The sequence below is a fragment of the Callorhinus ursinus genome, unplaced genomic scaffold (assembly GCF_003265705.2).
Source record: "Callorhinus ursinus isolate GAN/ISIS: 27379988/994484 unplaced genomic scaffold, GSC_fseal_2.0 scaffold1, whole genome shotgun sequence".
Classification (NCBI taxonomy): domain Eukaryota; kingdom Metazoa; phylum Chordata; class Mammalia; order Carnivora; family Otariidae; genus Callorhinus; species Callorhinus ursinus.
The window spans coordinates 135,062,549-135,079,108 of NW_027397063.1; the positions used below are offsets into that span (position 1 = coordinate 135,062,549).

General features: G+C 40.7%; 1 long non-coding RNA gene across 2 annotated transcripts in view; it reads left to right on the forward strand.

Moving 5' to 3' along the window:
• Positions 1-16,560, forward strand: part of LOC141371287 (uncharacterized) — an 84,355-nt gene that overhangs the window by 3,828 nt on the left and 63,967 nt on the right. The window contains exon 2 of one of the 2 annotated variants that reach the window (XR_012376117.1): positions 13,303-13,573. The exons of the other annotated variant lie outside the window; for it this stretch is intronic. This is a non-coding gene — a long non-coding RNA (uncharacterized lncRNA). The remainder of the gene's footprint in view (positions 1-13,302; positions 13,574-16,560) is intronic. 2 annotated transcript variants of the gene reach the window in all.

The window sequence follows — 16,560 nt, forward strand, 5'->3', positions numbered from 1 at the left end:
CAAAACACAAGCAAAATATCCAACAAACAGACAAAAAACTGAAAACCATGCAAAGACATGGTTCCAAACATAGAGTAGGATCAAAATAACCCTCAGGACATTCCTTGGCAGGCAATGAAGAAAGAACAAGGTAGTAGGTGAGAAGCCCGAGACCTACAAGATCATATCTACAAGAGCACCAGGCAAATGTGAGTTTCCCTGGGTACATATTGACTATGACTCAGCTGGATTCTTTTGACCTGGAAATGGGAAGTTAACGTGTAAGGTGTATCTGTTTGTATAAATTATAAACCCTTGCTAAAGAAAACCTCTCACCTGGGGCCATTGGAAGATAGTTAGGTCAATGGGAGGAAAAAAAAAAAGCAAAACCAGCCTTTGCTTTATAACGATTCTGTATTACAATTATATTTCCTAAAATATATTGTTTTGTATTAAGCCAGCTGTGTCATTCAAAACCATCATGCTTTTTTTGGTCAATATTAGTAACTTCCAATTGTTGGTGGTACCCTTTCCCAACTATCATGACCACATTGCAATGAAAACAAATCTAGGAACAAATTCTTTCACACATAGAAACATTTATTATCAAAGTTATAACAGTTTATAAACTAGTGATTAAACTCAAGAAGTGCCAGCCCTCTGTCTTTCCAAGTACTCTGACAGCACATACAGGAAAGGTCCCTTCAGGACAAATGCACCAATGTTTCACTAGCAGGAGTCAGGCAACAAAGAAACCTAGGCATCTACTCTGTACTTGGGCCACTTTGGAACTATCTATCACCTCTATCTATCTATCTATCTATCTATCTATCTATCTATCTATCTATCTATCATCTATCTTTTAGAATCCAAGATTTGTTTGTTTATTTATTTATTTATTTGAGAGAGAGTGTGTGAGAGAGAGAGATCATGAGCAGGGGGGAGGGGGAGAGGAAGAAGCAGACTCCCTGCTGAGCAGGGAGCCCGATGCGGAACTTGATCCCAGGACTCTGGGATCATGACCTGAACCAGAGGCAGACGCTTAACCGACTGAGCCAACCAGGCGTGCCCCTATCTTTTAGAATCTAAAATTCCATTCTCAAGCATACAATCTAGGTTTATTAGATTCTTGAACCCTACACGTATAAGCTTGGGAATGCCCGTAAAATGTGCCATATGCTAAGATGTAGAATAAAGGCATCCAATGCAAAAGTATATAGACCATACTCTCTCAACGGAAGTGCTTTAAAGTAAATTACAAACCACACTGGGCAACACTCAAATGTCCATCCACAAGAGAACAGATAAAATGTGCTATAGTCACGTAATGGAATACTCCAGGAATGAAAACAAAGGATGATCAATACCTGCAACAACATGGATGAATCTCAAAAACACCGCAGAGAACTACAAAAGCCCAAAAAAGAAAAAGTGCTTACTATGTCATTGCATTTATATGGAAGTTCACAAACAACCAAACTAGTTCACAGTGATAAAAATCAGAATAGTGTTTGACTCCAGAGGAGACGACCACAGATGGGAAAGAAATAAAAGGGGATTTTTGGGGGTGATGACAATACTCTACATGTTGATTGGAGTGTTAGTTACATGGAAATCTATCTCTGTCTTATCTATTCGTCTATTATCTACCTAGGTACCTATCTAAATATGCATATATGTCTCAGTCCATTCAGGCTGCTATAACAAAATACCACAGACTGGGTATCTTATAAACAACAGCAATGTATTGCTCACAGTTTTGGAGGCTGGAAGGCTGAGGTCAGAAAGCCAGCTTCTGAGTTGTATGCTTCCTGTTGTATCCTGGAAGATTCAAGAGGCTAAGGAGCTCTGTGGGGGACTCTTTAGCACTAATTCCATTCATGATGGCTCCACCCTCATGACCTCATCACCCCTACAGGCCTTGCCTACAAATACCATCATCTTTGAGGTTAAGATTTCACCATATGAATTTGGGGGCATGGAGTACAAGCATTCTGACCATAACAGTACACACACACACGCCCACAGGCACACACATGTATACATTTACATATTATATGCTGAACACTTAACTGTATTTAACTGTAGGTAATTATATCTTGATAAAAAAATTACAAACAACGTAACATATATCTATTCCCTTAGTAAAACCTCTGGATAGCTCAGAGGTTACAATTTTACTGAGGAAGAAACTATTCATTTGGTCTCTTGAAAGTAATAACAAGAATTCTTGGCGGCGCCTGGGTGGTTCAGTCATTATGCATCTGACTTCGGCTCAGGTCATGGTCCCAGGGTCCTGGGATCGAGCCCCACATTGGGCTCCTTACCCAGCGGGAAGCCTGCTTCTCCCTCTCCCACTCCCCCTGCTTGTGTTCCCTCTCTCGCTGTGTCTCTCTCTGTCAGATAAATAAACTTGTTAAAAAAAAAAAAAGAATTCTTGTCCCTTAGTAAGTGGTTCCAATGGGACAGGCACCACACTAGCTAATTGCCATATGTAATTCGAATTATTGAATTCTCTCAACAACTTCATGACGTTGGATTTACCATTATTCCCATTTTATCAGTGACAAAACTGATGCCAGAGAGGCTGCATACTTTGCCCAATGTCACAGCCTAGCAGGTGCAATGGAGGTCATTAGACCCAGGTGTTTTTTGTTTTTTTGTTTTTTAACTCCAGAGTTTTCCTGGCGCCATCATCAGAGCTCTGCATGACTCCTGTCTTGCCAAAAGTGAGAGGACTAAGCTGTTAGAGAAAAATTATTACAAGGTAGACCCAGATGAAGTAAAGGGCAAAGGTAGAAAAGAATGGCATTGATTTCCAGGGAGAGACCTTATCAAATGTGTCCCCTTCCATGGGGGCTCAGAAGAATTTAATTGCTATCAAACCCAAACCAAAATTATGAAGCAGACTCTCTCTTTTGTCCCTGCATCTGTGTAATAAATGACCTCTCCTGCCAATTTCAAATTGCCAGGCAATATTTTTTGTTCGTTAGAAGGATGTCAATTGTGATAGGAGATGACTCAGCTATCTGAGTCATCATGATTTTACTCTGCTCAGTCTAATTACAGTTTTGTTCTTTCCGGAGATGTTTTACCAAAAACTACTGCTAAAGCCTCTGATTAATATTACAGTTCAATCTATAAAAAATAAAATCAAGTTCACTTTTTTTTTTTTCCAAAGGGGTGAATTTCTTTTTAAAGAGTAAAGCACAGGAAAAACATCCAAATAAAGGAAAGATCTCACCATTTCCTTTATTTATTCTCACTTCATATGTGCTAAACTAGCTTCATTTTGAATGAATTCCCAAGAAACTAAACAAGCAAGCACACTGCTCAGACCAGTCCTGGCATGCCCAGTTCTGCATGAGCCCATGGCAAGCCTTAGGTAAATAACTCGGTTCCACACTTCTCTAAGGAAGAGATTAGAACTAGACTATTACAGTGGAAGCCTATGCTCGTGATGGTTTTAAAGATATATTTTTTTAAAAGGTTTGGATTTTATGGCTAGGCTCAAATAAAGACAGTTGCCTTTCTCTGCCTTTCTTTGCCTTCTCTTCCACACTCCCTTTCTTATACATACAAATCAAATGCTCACACACACCCCCAACACATATTCAACCTTCTGAACCAAATTGCACACCATAGGGACAATTGAACAGTATTGGAAGCTTTGCTGTCCCCCCCTCCAACGTGCAGTGTTGAACTGACAATTTATGCCTGCAGGTGGCTGCTTGTAAATGCAATTAGGCCCTGCTCCCACTGGGAGGGCTCAAGTGCACCCCATTAACTGGGCCAAGACTGTATGAATACTAGTAATTTTCCACCTGCAAGAAAAATGGACAGCTTATGCCAAAGGAAGTGAAATATATGGTCAGGTGTCTAGGCCATGTAGCCAGTGTGATTTTGTAAAGACAAGTATTCAAGCCTCGGGCCCTTATGTTTACATCGAGTTGGATCATCCTAGGCTCATTAACAAAGATCTTTCTCAAAAGAAAAAGAAACTCCTGTTCCTGCTTGGAATTTTGAAAAATACAGCGTGTGATCCTTCCAAAGTGAGATGTTTACTGGAAGGAACACAGGCTTCTTTTGGAGTAAGACTGTCCTACATTCTGATCATATCTTGAAGATGTTAGCCGACTGATGAGTAGCAGAATCAGAATTTGAACATGGATTGCTTCATGCTAGCCTCATGCTTTCTCTTCAAGTACCCAGGATCCAGAACACATAAACCAAATGAATGAACGTCCTGTCCTAGGAAATTAATAATTAAGGCCTTGGTCAGTTTCAATTAACCACTTAGAAAACACAGGTTTATAAAGGCAGGTTATGTTATTTTGGAAATAACTTCTTAGAAGATCCTTGTGGGATTATGATGTACCTTGAGACATCATTCTCAGATGCAACATAAAGCATGTTTATTATGATTCGTGGGTTGTTGAAGGTGCATGTTTCTGTTAGTCGGGAAAATAAAACTTGAAATAAAAATCACTAGGCTATTAATCTCAGATGATTCTTTTATTTAAAGATTTTATTTATTTATTTGAGAGAGAGAATGAGACAGAGAGAGAGAGCATGAGAGGGGGGAGGGTCAGAGGGAGAAGCAGACTCCCCGCCGAGCCGGGGGCCCGATGCGGGACTCGATCCCGGGACTCCGGGATCATGACCTGAGCCGAGGGCAGTCACTTAACCAACTGAGCCACCCAGGCGCCCAATCTCAGGTGATTCTTAATGTGAGTCAGAAAAAAAAACCAAAAACAAAAAACAGGTGGCTTTGAGGGTAAGAGCTGGGGCAAGAATTAAATTCTTATGGTATAGTAGCCAGAGGGGGAGAAAACGGCTCCAGGGATAATGAGGAGCATGGAAGGGAGGAGAAAGGATGGTGACTCACTCTAGCCCAGTGCCACACCCAGGACATGAGCGTGCTGGGCGACAAATAAGCAGTCATTGCTAGGCCCGGTGCAAATTTCAGATCTATCTGCATTAGAATGATAGGCTATCAAGTTTTCTGTTAAGGTGGCATATTAGCATATTTAAGAGTTCAGTCTCCAGATTTAGAGTATCAGGATTTGAATCCTTGTCCCATCACCTACTGACTGTGTCTTTTGCAAGTTGCCTGATCCATCAAAGCCTCGAATAGACACGTTAATATTCCCTCGTTTGCAGGTTGATGGCAGAGGTTAAAATGGGAAAATCCATGCAAAGTGCTTGCCAGAGAGTGGGTACTCAATTTGTTAGCTCCGATCATTGGATTCTGGACATCACTCTCATCCTTTGCTCTGATCCATAGCTTGGCTTACAAAAACACCCCTAGGCAGTGTTCCAACATGTTCCAAAACAAGAAAAAGATGATGAAGAAATATCTATAAAAAACAAAACAAGATTTCTTGGTCTAGCCAATGCTATGGGCTCCTTTACACCAGTTTATCTATCTCTTATCCTTCAAGGATCAACTCAACTCAACTTGACCTTAATAACTTCTAACCCCCCAAATCAGACAAATCATTCCTCCTCTCTCTAAATTCCCAAAATGCGTTGTGTCTACCCCTACTCGCATCATTTAGTTATTTCTGCTTGGTACTGTGGTTAATTGTATGACCGTCTCACCAACTAATTTAGGAAATTCTTGAAAACTCATCTCTGATTCCACATAGAGCCTAATGCTCCCAACATAGCAAAAAATGCTATCAATGCCTATTTAATTAATATTGAGACCATAAAATATTTTCATAGACAATTAAGAACACTGAACACACACACACACACACACACACTCACACACCCATAACTTATTGTAGTTCACCAACTTTGTCTCCGAAGTGAGAATGTACGAATGTGCGTATAGTCTCCCTGGACAATGCAATATTTGGAGGGGAACAATGCATTATTCTAATCAGTGAAGGATCCAGGGACAACTCCACCCTCTCCTCAACTTTGTAGCCTTAATTAACCTCACAGAAAAGATCAAGGAAAGAAAACAGACCAATGGTCCTGCACATAGAATTGTATTATTGAGAGAAAATGCTTGTAGCTCTTTGTTGCTTTCTGTAAAGAATGAAAGGGAAGATGGGAACCTACCTGAAAAAGAGAGTTGGAACACAAAGTTAGTGACAAATTTCCTTGTAATTGCAAATACATATATTTTAATACATATACCTATATTAAATATCAAACACATATATATGTGTGTGGGTGTGTATGTATGTATATATATATATATATATATATATATATATAAAAACTTTCTCACAAAGGTTATTGTAATAAACCAGTTAGCCTGAGTCTAGGACCCCCCCTCATACAAATAATTCCTATAACAGAGACATTTATTTATTTATTTATTTATATTATTGAGGTACAGTTAACAAACTGTTAATTAGTTTCCGGTGTATAACATAGTGACTCGCAGTCTTGTCCATTACTCAGTGTTCACCATGATAAGGACAGTCACCATCTGTCACCATGCCACATTATTACAATATTATTAACTATATTCCCTATGCTGTACTTTTCATCTTTTCATCCTGGTGACTTATTTATTTTATAACTGAAAGTCTCTACCTGTTAATCTCCTTCATCTATTTGCCCACCCACCCCCACCTTCCCTCTGGCAACCACCAGTTTGTTCTCTGTATTTAGGTCTCTTTGAGAGATCATTTTTAATTAAGTTGCATGTAAGTGCCCCTTAGAGTTTCTTAGCAAAACCCTGAGTGCCTCAACCAACACTTCAAATTCCCAGGTTACTTAAAACAAGAAATGTAGGTCTGGTGTTTGAAAAATATTTCAAATTCTCTCTCTCTCTCTCTCTCTCTCTCTCTCTCACACACACACACACATACACGCACACACACTATATCTCGAGTGCACAGAGTGATCCAAAATGTACCACCAGTCACCACCAGTGTAGCTCTTTCTCTTGCCGTGTAAGAGGAATTTAGATTATTTTTTTTAAGTCACTGTTTGGATCCAGAAAGGCTTTTCTTTTTGGTCTCAAGAAACACAATAATCAATTCCTTTAAGAGAGAAAAATGTGTTTTTCCCAAATATGTTGCACAGAAAAGATAAGGCGGCTTCTCCCTAGGGAGATGGGAAGAACAAACAGTGTTGTCAACACAGGAAGGCTGCTGCAGAGGTGGACACATCCCCCTGCCACCCTGATTAGAGAAAGCCAGGAAGTAAAGGGCTGTTTACTTGGGAACTGCCATGAGAACCAAGGCTGCAGCCCCCACCCCAAGGGGGGAAGGGGAGAAACAGCCCAATCTGGGAAAGGCTGTGATCCCAGCAGAGCATTCTTCTCCCATCCTCTGCAGGGCTATTTGTTTCTGAACCTTGGGCTGGGGTGCCAAGGAAGAAGCCACGATGCCTGCCCTCCCCAGGACAGAACTGGGAAGAGGGCCAGAGGAACCTGACAAGGATTTAGGATGGGAAGAAGAACTGTAAGACTCTTACTTGTCTTGACCTGACCGTCTCTAGGGAAAAATGAGCCCGGGTGGATAATCTACGTGTCACATGGATGTTGTGTCAATTTAGCTAAGCAGGAACTCGGTTTATCAGGATTCCTTCCATTGCATAATCCCACGTTAGCATGGGCCACGAGAAACATACATGGTGGCGTTTGGAAGTCAAGCATAAATCATATTAGTTTAAAACTCTGAAGGTCAGTGCATGTGCAAGTGGGCATGGGCAGAAGAAGCCGGGCACGCAGGTCCCTCGGCTCCCCACAGATGGCCTCCTCCAGGTGCCCAGTGCCCAGGCCAGTGCATGCTTATTTAGTACCATGATAAAGCACACATTTCTCCGGCAGGTCACTCACATCATTGAAGTTGGAGGCTTCGAGACACAGTTTGTCCTTGTGGGTTTCAGATCGTCCTCCTGCATTTGTTTGTCTTTTTTTTTCTCTCTTCTGCTTCACATCTGTCTTTCCTTCTCCACCTCCTGCCCTGCTGACTGCAGACTCCAGCTTCAGCGTTAGAGACAACAGCCGTACATCAACCCCTTAACCACCACCCCTAACTGTGAAAGGTTACATTTCTGTAAAAAGACAGTTTATTCTTTATCACTTCTAGTGGTTCTCTTTCTCTGGTCAAGCTCTGCCTGATACCATCTAAATTCCAGGAGAGAATTTGCCAGTGTTCTTGGTGTTGGGGTTGACATAGTTATTTACCAGATGATTTGATTTAAGGCAAAATGGAGCTCTTGAGATTTCTGATAAAATTAACTCATGAAAACATAATTGTAAAGTTGAAGAATGGGACAAGAGCAGATGGAAATAAACACCATTCTAAAGCAATGAAACTGACAGCTGAAAACCCTGAGAATTCTGGATTAGATAATGTTTCAAGGAATATATGTTCATTTTATATGCATAGACCTCTATATATTTACATATACACATATAAACGTGTATACTCATAAAGAGTTAGAAAAACATGTTAGCTAGCAAACACCTCCATTGGACTCACTTCTGTAAATAAACATGAATTGATAGACTGCCAAAGGAATACTGAAATGTGAACCTTTAATCCAGGCTGGTTTGGAGAAAATAACATTGCTCTCTGTAACTATGAGAAATAAAAATAATTGGCTACAGTGTTTCACATATTACTTCTTTACACTTCAACTCATTTCCAAAAGTGCTTGAGGTAGCTTGCAAAATATGTACACTAAAATAAAATAAAGTAAAATAAAATAAAATAAAATCAGCCGATGATGAAAGTGGAACAAAGGAAAAATAGGATTTGAACTATAGAACAGAGCTGGTCTAACGTGAATTCAGGAAAATGTTCAAATTTAAAAGAATACAAGCAATTAATTCTTGTGTAGTTGAGTGTAACAGGCACCAGCAGTATGAAGACCTGGAAAACTAATGTAGTGTTAAACTAAATTAATCAAGATTTAGTATCCTGTATGTGGAAACTGATTATTTAATTTTACCCTATAGTAATCAGGTCCTTTCTAAAGTATTTATTCAATTTATGGTTCCAGATCCTAAAAGATTTAGACAATCAGGAAAATGTGCAGTCAAGATTAACAAAACAGTGAAAAGACTTAAAAAAAAATGCCTTGGGAAGAATGGTTAAAGGACCTGAGTAGTTTTAACTTAAGAAAGAAGGATTTTATGAGACAGAATAACTGTTTTCAATACAAAGGACTCCCATGTAAAATAGGGCACAATTCAAATATATTGCCTGGGGATAAGTATAGTCAAGAGTTAAAAGTAGAGTAAATAAATATAAGCTGAACGTAATATTCATATCCATACAAATGTAAATATGAAATAAAATGTTTTGCGTGGTTTGGAGCCGAGGTCTTCAAGGAAGTAGTAAGGCTCCTCCTTGTTGGGATGTCCCCAAGAAGAGGCAAACACTGGGCGTGAGGCTGGAAAGAGATGATGTCAACAGTCATTTCCTGTCTTAATCCTTATCATAAACACTATCCCAGGACTGGTCGTACATGCTTTTTCCAAAAATCAGGGGTCAAGTCCTTGCAGTTTAAGAAACAGAACAGAGACCTAAACTGTGAATACTTGTACACTTTGTTCATTTTCCTGGGGAGCTGACATGTGAAAAATAGCCATACCTGAGACACACCTATTACTCAGTGATGCCTTACCCACTCTCCTTGATTGCTGCTTCTAGATTTTATAATCTTTCCAATCTCCCTCCTGGGATTATACACCAGAGTTTACAGGAACCAGTTCCAGCCTACAGATAGATGTTTAACCCTACATGGAGTTTAAAGTTTTAAAATTAGTTATCAACATTTAAAAACAAGGAAAATTCACATGAAATGCCAGACTGAAAACTGGTCTTGAAAAATAAAAAGATCTGGAACTACTGAGCCCTCTTTCCTGCATGGCATCGTCATGACCAAAGCTGAATTTTATTTCCCTTCTTTAGTGAAACCTAGGTCTCCTGTTTGCCACCATTCTTCATTGTCTCCTGCATTTACGTTATCTATCCGGCCCTTGCTGAATTTGCAATCTTTGCCATGTATTCTGAGCACACTGACTGTTAGACACTTTTTTTTATTTGACTGGGAAACTTTTAGTAAATGTTTATATATATTCTTAAGAATGTCTTAGCTGAGTTCCCTAGAGATTAGAGCCTGAGGCAAGGATTAAATGCTGGTGCTTTTTTTGGGATGTGCAAACCTAGGGCAACAAGAGTACAAAAGGAAGAAAGTGAGAGAGGAAATCAGAGGAATCAATTGCTAGGAGATGTAGAATGTCTCTTGGCACAGCACTGCACTTGGCCAGTGAGAACACTCAGCCCGGTGGGATGTCTCAGGACAGTTTGTAGAAGAAACTGTGTTACCATGGACAGATTGATTATCTCCCTCCCATCTACTGGTTCCCACTGGTCCAAGTTTGCCCCATTGGAAATTAACCTCTCTATGCTTCTGGGTTGCATGATTAAGCCCCTTCCATGGCTTCTGTGATGTCAGATTTACACCCTGAAGTGCAGGTTTTTCACCCTTTTGCAAAATAGGAGGAGGAGACAAAAGTCCCCAGCGTACAACTGGTGAGGTTAGCTGTCCAGTAGCAGCCAAGGGCAGTGTAAGTAGGTGCTCAGCTCCCGGTGCTGGAACTTGCCACGGACAGGTCTGCATGGAATCAGTCGGCCACCGAGACAAAGCAAATGAATGAGAGGCATTGGTCATAAAGTTGAGGGAGTCGAAGGCAGGGGTCAGCCAATTATGGCCTGTAGGTCCAATCTGGCCCGCCACTTGTTTTTTACAGCCCACGAGCTAAACATGATTTTATATTTTTAAATTGTTTAAAAAAATCAAAGGGAGAATAATATTTCACAACATATGCAAATTATGTGAAATCCAGCAATCAGTGGCCATAAAGAAAGTTTTATTGGAACACAGACACAGTCATTTGTTATGGATTGCTTATGTCTGCTCTCATACAACAGAGACTGCACAGCCTGCAAACCATAAAATATTTACCCAGAGGCCTTTTGGAAAACGTTTGCCAATCTCTGGTCTAAGGAAGCCCATTTAGTGTATCAGAATCAAGAAGCAAAATGGAACGTTCTCGGCAAAATGCAATAGGGCTATAATTGCTCAAAAATTATGTTAAAAGCTACCACTATTTACACATGCCTACTTATGTTTCTCATAATTGTGAATATAATTGCACTCCCATGTGCCAACCAAAGAGCTTTCCATGGTTAATGTCCCGTGATCTATTTATGGAATCACCTACAAAAAGACAAAACAACTTCTCTGGTTTTAACCCAAAGAGCAATAGAGTAACTCTCCTCCAGATGAAAATAATCTCAGAACATTATTCGGACATACAACAGAGCAAGAAAGAGAGGTGATATTATTAATTAAGTTTCTAATTCAAGTTGCCTGTTCCGAATTTAAAAATCCTACTTGGAAAAAAAAAAAAAAAAGATGGGCACACCCAGAGAAGCCACAGCCCCGAGCACGTTCTTCTGTGTACATTAGCGGGCACATGATTTCCTGGGGTTATCCTTTGAGATGAGTTGAATGTCACAGCGTGACCACACAGTGCCATGAGAGAGGATATGCAGCCCCACCAATAATAGGACCAATTTTGCTGACAGCTAGAACCACAGAAGCAGACTCTGTGACTAAGAACTCCAGACAAAGAAAGATTTTGAGCATTTAGAGGATATCTTTTATTTGGGGATTAACGAAATGCTGTTTACTTATTCACTCGAAAAGCATCCGCTAAGAGCCTATTACGTACGAGGTGCTAGGTGCCATGCTAAGGGTACTCGCAAAAACAGGACACAGTGTCTGCCCTGGCACTTGGGATGGGATCAACTGACGCTCTAGCCCCCATGACCTGGATGCTGTAAACTATGCTTTTGCTCCCAGAATAGCCCTCTCCAGGGGCCTGTTCCTCCCAGTGGAACAGCATCTAACTATTCTTGGCTCCCCTTCCCAAGACGAGCCTGACCTTTCATGCAGCTGGAGAGCATGAGTGGCTAGAGTCATGCAAGCCTCTCCCAGGATATGCACCCCCAAGCCAAGCTTCTGCAGGGCCGGGCTCCAGGAGGCCTCCTCTGCACGGTCGGCCTAGTTTAGGATAACCAAGCATTCTTCTGATCTGTTTAAATATGGATTTTCCTTGGGAGTCTTAGAGGACCTTGGGATGCGAAGCTGGGCTTGATACATTTATGTGCTTTAAGAGCACTGAGCTTCTTCCTTTCGGATAACACCGGCTAGGCCCGGGGAAGCGTCTCTTTGAAACAGCCACTTGGACCACGCTCTGTGCATATGATAAAATGTTCTCAATACTGACTCCTAAGAAACAGGGTTTTTGAAGGTAGTTCGACATGAGGCAGCATGGGGTAGAAGAACACACATATATGCTCTTTGATTACTTTCCACCATTTTTGGTCATTACACCTACATCCTTAATTTATACAGTTTTGCGCTACAGGAGAGCTGTGTTTCTGGGTGAACTAGAGTAAGAATTCTGTCACTTGAATGCACTGAAAGCAGTTTATCTTGTTATTTAGTAATCTTAAAAAAAGTTATGGTCATGACATTGTGGAAAAGGCGAAACTATGGGGACAGTAGAAAGGTTGCCAGGGGTTAGGGAGGACGGGGGATAAATGGGCAGAGCACAGAGGAGTTTCAGGGTGGTGACAAGAATCTGCATAAGAGTGTGATGGTGGATAGATGCCATTGTACGTTTGTCCAAACCCACAGGAGGTACAACACCAAGAGTGATCTTCATGTAAACTTTGGACTTTGGGGTGATGATGACATGTCAGTGTAAGGTCATCAATTTTAATAAATGCACCAGTAGGAGAGCGTGGTGGCAGGGAGTGCATGGGAAAATCTCTGTACTCTCCATTATGCTGGGAACCTAAAACTGCTCTAAAAAATTAAAAATAAAAAAGTCTTTAGAAAAATGGTGGTAACAGAGAACCCTTGCTGATATTGAAGAAATGTAAACAGATGTTTCCATGTAGAAATATAAGAACAAAATCTTTCTAGGAAACAAAGTCTTTGCCTTCAGTTGTGCATTGGTGTCCTGTGTGTAACTGGACAAGTTGTGGCCATCTTGCACTTTAGTGTCCTTGTTGCTAAAATGACAAGGTAGGACAAGGCTACTTGTCTAGGAATTTTTGAAAGCTAAAAGAGCATAACCATTTAACTTATTTTTCATTTGATTTATTGAGCTTAATCCAGCTCTAATCTGCTATGACTGGTCTTTTATGTGAGTCCAGAATAATTTAGGCTAAGCTAGACTGTTCTTTCAGTTGACCATTGTGCACGGCTCACCTGCTAGACTCAACTCTTGTCTTTCTGCCCCTCTGTGCTTTCCTGTAGTCCCAGCTCACCAGGCTTCTGCCGCATCCCAGATACAGAATTTCAGAGAAGGCCACAATCGTGAGCCTAACGAAAGCATTTTGAGGAAAACATTTCCTCGTGTTTTACAAGGATTCTACACACATTCTGCATCCTGCTGAGTTAAGCTTTATCACACAAACCCCTGGGAACAGGAGGACCCTGAGAGGAGAATGGGAGAGGCATCATTCTTTCCCACATCATGCCATGGATGTTAGAGGCAAGGCCTTCACATGAGCCTTTAGGAGAACATGTAAGTCAAAACCTAACCATATTTACAACAGATTCATATTTTATACCAAGGGGTAGGCTCTAAACAATAAGACAAAAATCATGTGTAGTCAAAACAACAGTAGAAAATATCCAAGACTTCTCATAGCTTCTAGTATTGTATAAATTTAACAGATGCCCTCCACCCCAGCCCTTTTTTACCCGGCACTGAAAAAAAAAAAATTATTCTTTCTTTAGTTGAATGCCAGAGTAGACAACTGTCTTGTTTTTAGGGGCCAGGATATATGTAAATATGTATATTATTTTTAAAAGCAGAATCATAATAGTACAACAATATGTTCACACTATGGGATGTGTGCTTACCCTGGGTCTTACACTTATTCAGTGGCATGGCAAGGGAAGAATAAGCTGTTTCCCTCATTTTCTCTTTCTTTGCTGACCTCCAATAGTTGGGGTTTTGTGTTAAATGTTTGCATTATGGCACTTTCTTGTATCTTTAGGAAATCCAACATCCAGCCTCATCAGAGTCAGTGCACAGAATCAACTGGAAGGGAACGTGTCCCGGGCACCTTAGAGTAGGCAGGTCCCTCACAGGATGATAGGTTCCGAGAGAGGAGAAAGAGGTTGTTGAGGCAGGAGATGGTCAACGATGGGTGCTGGGTTCATGCTTTGAGGGAGCATAGGTCACCGCTTCAGATGGTCTGGCTCTGGATACGAGAAGCTGTGACACTGGGCCTGGAGTAGAGCAGGAGGGTCCCTAACCCCAGAGAACAGTAAGTATGAGAGATGGGCAGTCCCCCGTGGCTTCACAGTGCATCCTTAAGTGAATTAGAACAAGATACTCCTTTGGCAGACAGCCCTGCCCCAAGGCGCACAGCTTGGCACCAGCCTATAGACTGAACTCCTGCTGCAGCCCCCCACCCCTGCCCAGCACTTTTGTATAGTACTCAGTCTGTGCAACACAGTGGCCCAGATGATGAAAGCCACACCAAAGGGGGAGTGATGGTCAAGATCTGTCTTAATCCTCCCACTTTGTGAAACCAATTTGGTCTCAGGGCTTGGGGCGCCTCTGCAGATGGGAGCTGCAGACCTTGGAGGAAAGCAGCCAGGTCTCATTCTGTGCGCTGGGCTCCAGAACAATCCTTTAATCCCACCAACAATCCCTGCAACAAGAAACACTGATTCTCCTTTTATTTAATTAGAGGACTGTTTTCTCATGAGCATTCTGCCTGATTTATGGATACCTATTGTTCAACATGTAATTGCGTATTCAGCACTGCTCAATGGAAGCAGGACCACGTGGGCTTGTGCTGCTTGCTTTACATTTTTAAAACCTTTTATTTAAGTGTATATGATTTGTTTTATTATGATGCATAGAATCAAGGCATTCCAGGAGGCACTCTGTGGGTGTATTATTTTTGATAGTTGTTAAGACACATGGAGAAGACTGCGCCAAGCCAGTCAGTAGCCTGCCAGGTTGACTCAAAAGTCTTGCAATTTGGAGCCATGACCAGGCTAAGGCTGAGTCTCCAAGATGCCCGCAACCTTCAGACATTTACCCGATGAACAGTAGATCCGTTTTGAGTGAATGAAAGATTGAATCGTACTTTCAAGGATTTACTACCATACAGCAGCAATCAGATACTTTTTTCCCCAGATATCTTGATGTTCTCTAGATACCCACATGCATTTTAGAGAAAACTTTGCAGGTGTGGGGAAAACTGTACAAGCACTACCATGGGGCCAGTTCATCTCTGTGGCCTTCACTGTGGCATTAGGAACTGGAACTATGACATGCAAGGCAGGTATGAGCTCAAATGAAAGTTCTAGCGTCATCGTTTGATGTTTAATGCCATGCATTCGTCTTATCGTAACTTTATGATTTCTACCATCTTCCGTCATTAACTCCCTCCTTTCCCCCCCACCCCGGTCCTTCAGCCCAAAGGAACTCCTTACTCACTCTTCCCCACTCAGAGCCAGGCTGTTCCACACCCTTGCCTTTGGCTGTGTTGTTTTTTCTGCCTCATCTCTGTTCCCAAGGCAACAAGAATAACAAAAATGTTAGTAGGCTAAGACTTATTTACAGTTGCAACACTGCATTTAATAGACATGAAGTAAGAGTGTTGGCCACACCCTAGTGTGATCACCATCTTCTCCTCTCAGAGAGCAAAATATTCAAATATACATTTACTCTTTCTCAATAGCTCTTTACCTGGCAGCCCTTATATCCTAGACATTGTTCTATGTACTGGAGATACAGCAGTAAACACAAACTAAAACCCCTTCATTCACAAAGGGTCCCAAATAAATCTCTTAACTGTTTTACTCTCAGAAATACATTTGGTTCCCCATTATAACTCAAAAAAAAAAAAAAATACATAAAGTTACACAATTAGCCTGAAATTATTCCATTAAGAGCTGGAAACTATTTATAGTTGGTATTCTGTTCATATATATATATTTTTTGAGGCAAAGAGGGTGTTTACACAATGTTCTCCAAAGTTCTAGTTGAATAGTTAACATTGTTTTACATTGTCTGTAGGATAATTGCATACACTTTTAGTTGAAAAAAAAAGTTTTTTGATTTTAAAAACTGAGTTTTAGAATATTATTCACTATTTAAAATTTTAAATTAAAGTTTTCATGCCAGTTTTTTAATAAAACACATATACAGGAAAGTACGCAGAACATAATTATGAAGTTCAATGAATCACATGATGAATTTCTCAGAGCGAACACCCATGTTACCATCACTCAGATGTAGAAAGAGAATATTACTGACACCCCCAGAAATATTGCTTGTCTTTTATCAGTCAGAACACCAACCCTTCTCCCCAAAGTTAACCATGATCCTAACTTCTAATATGCTTGTTAAGTTTTACTTAGTTTTGAACTCCGTATAAATGGAATTTAAAAATCTATATTTTTACATGTCTGGCTTCTTTCTTTGACATGACATGGTATCGTAAGATTCACCCATATTATGGTATGTGGCTGTAGGCCATTGTA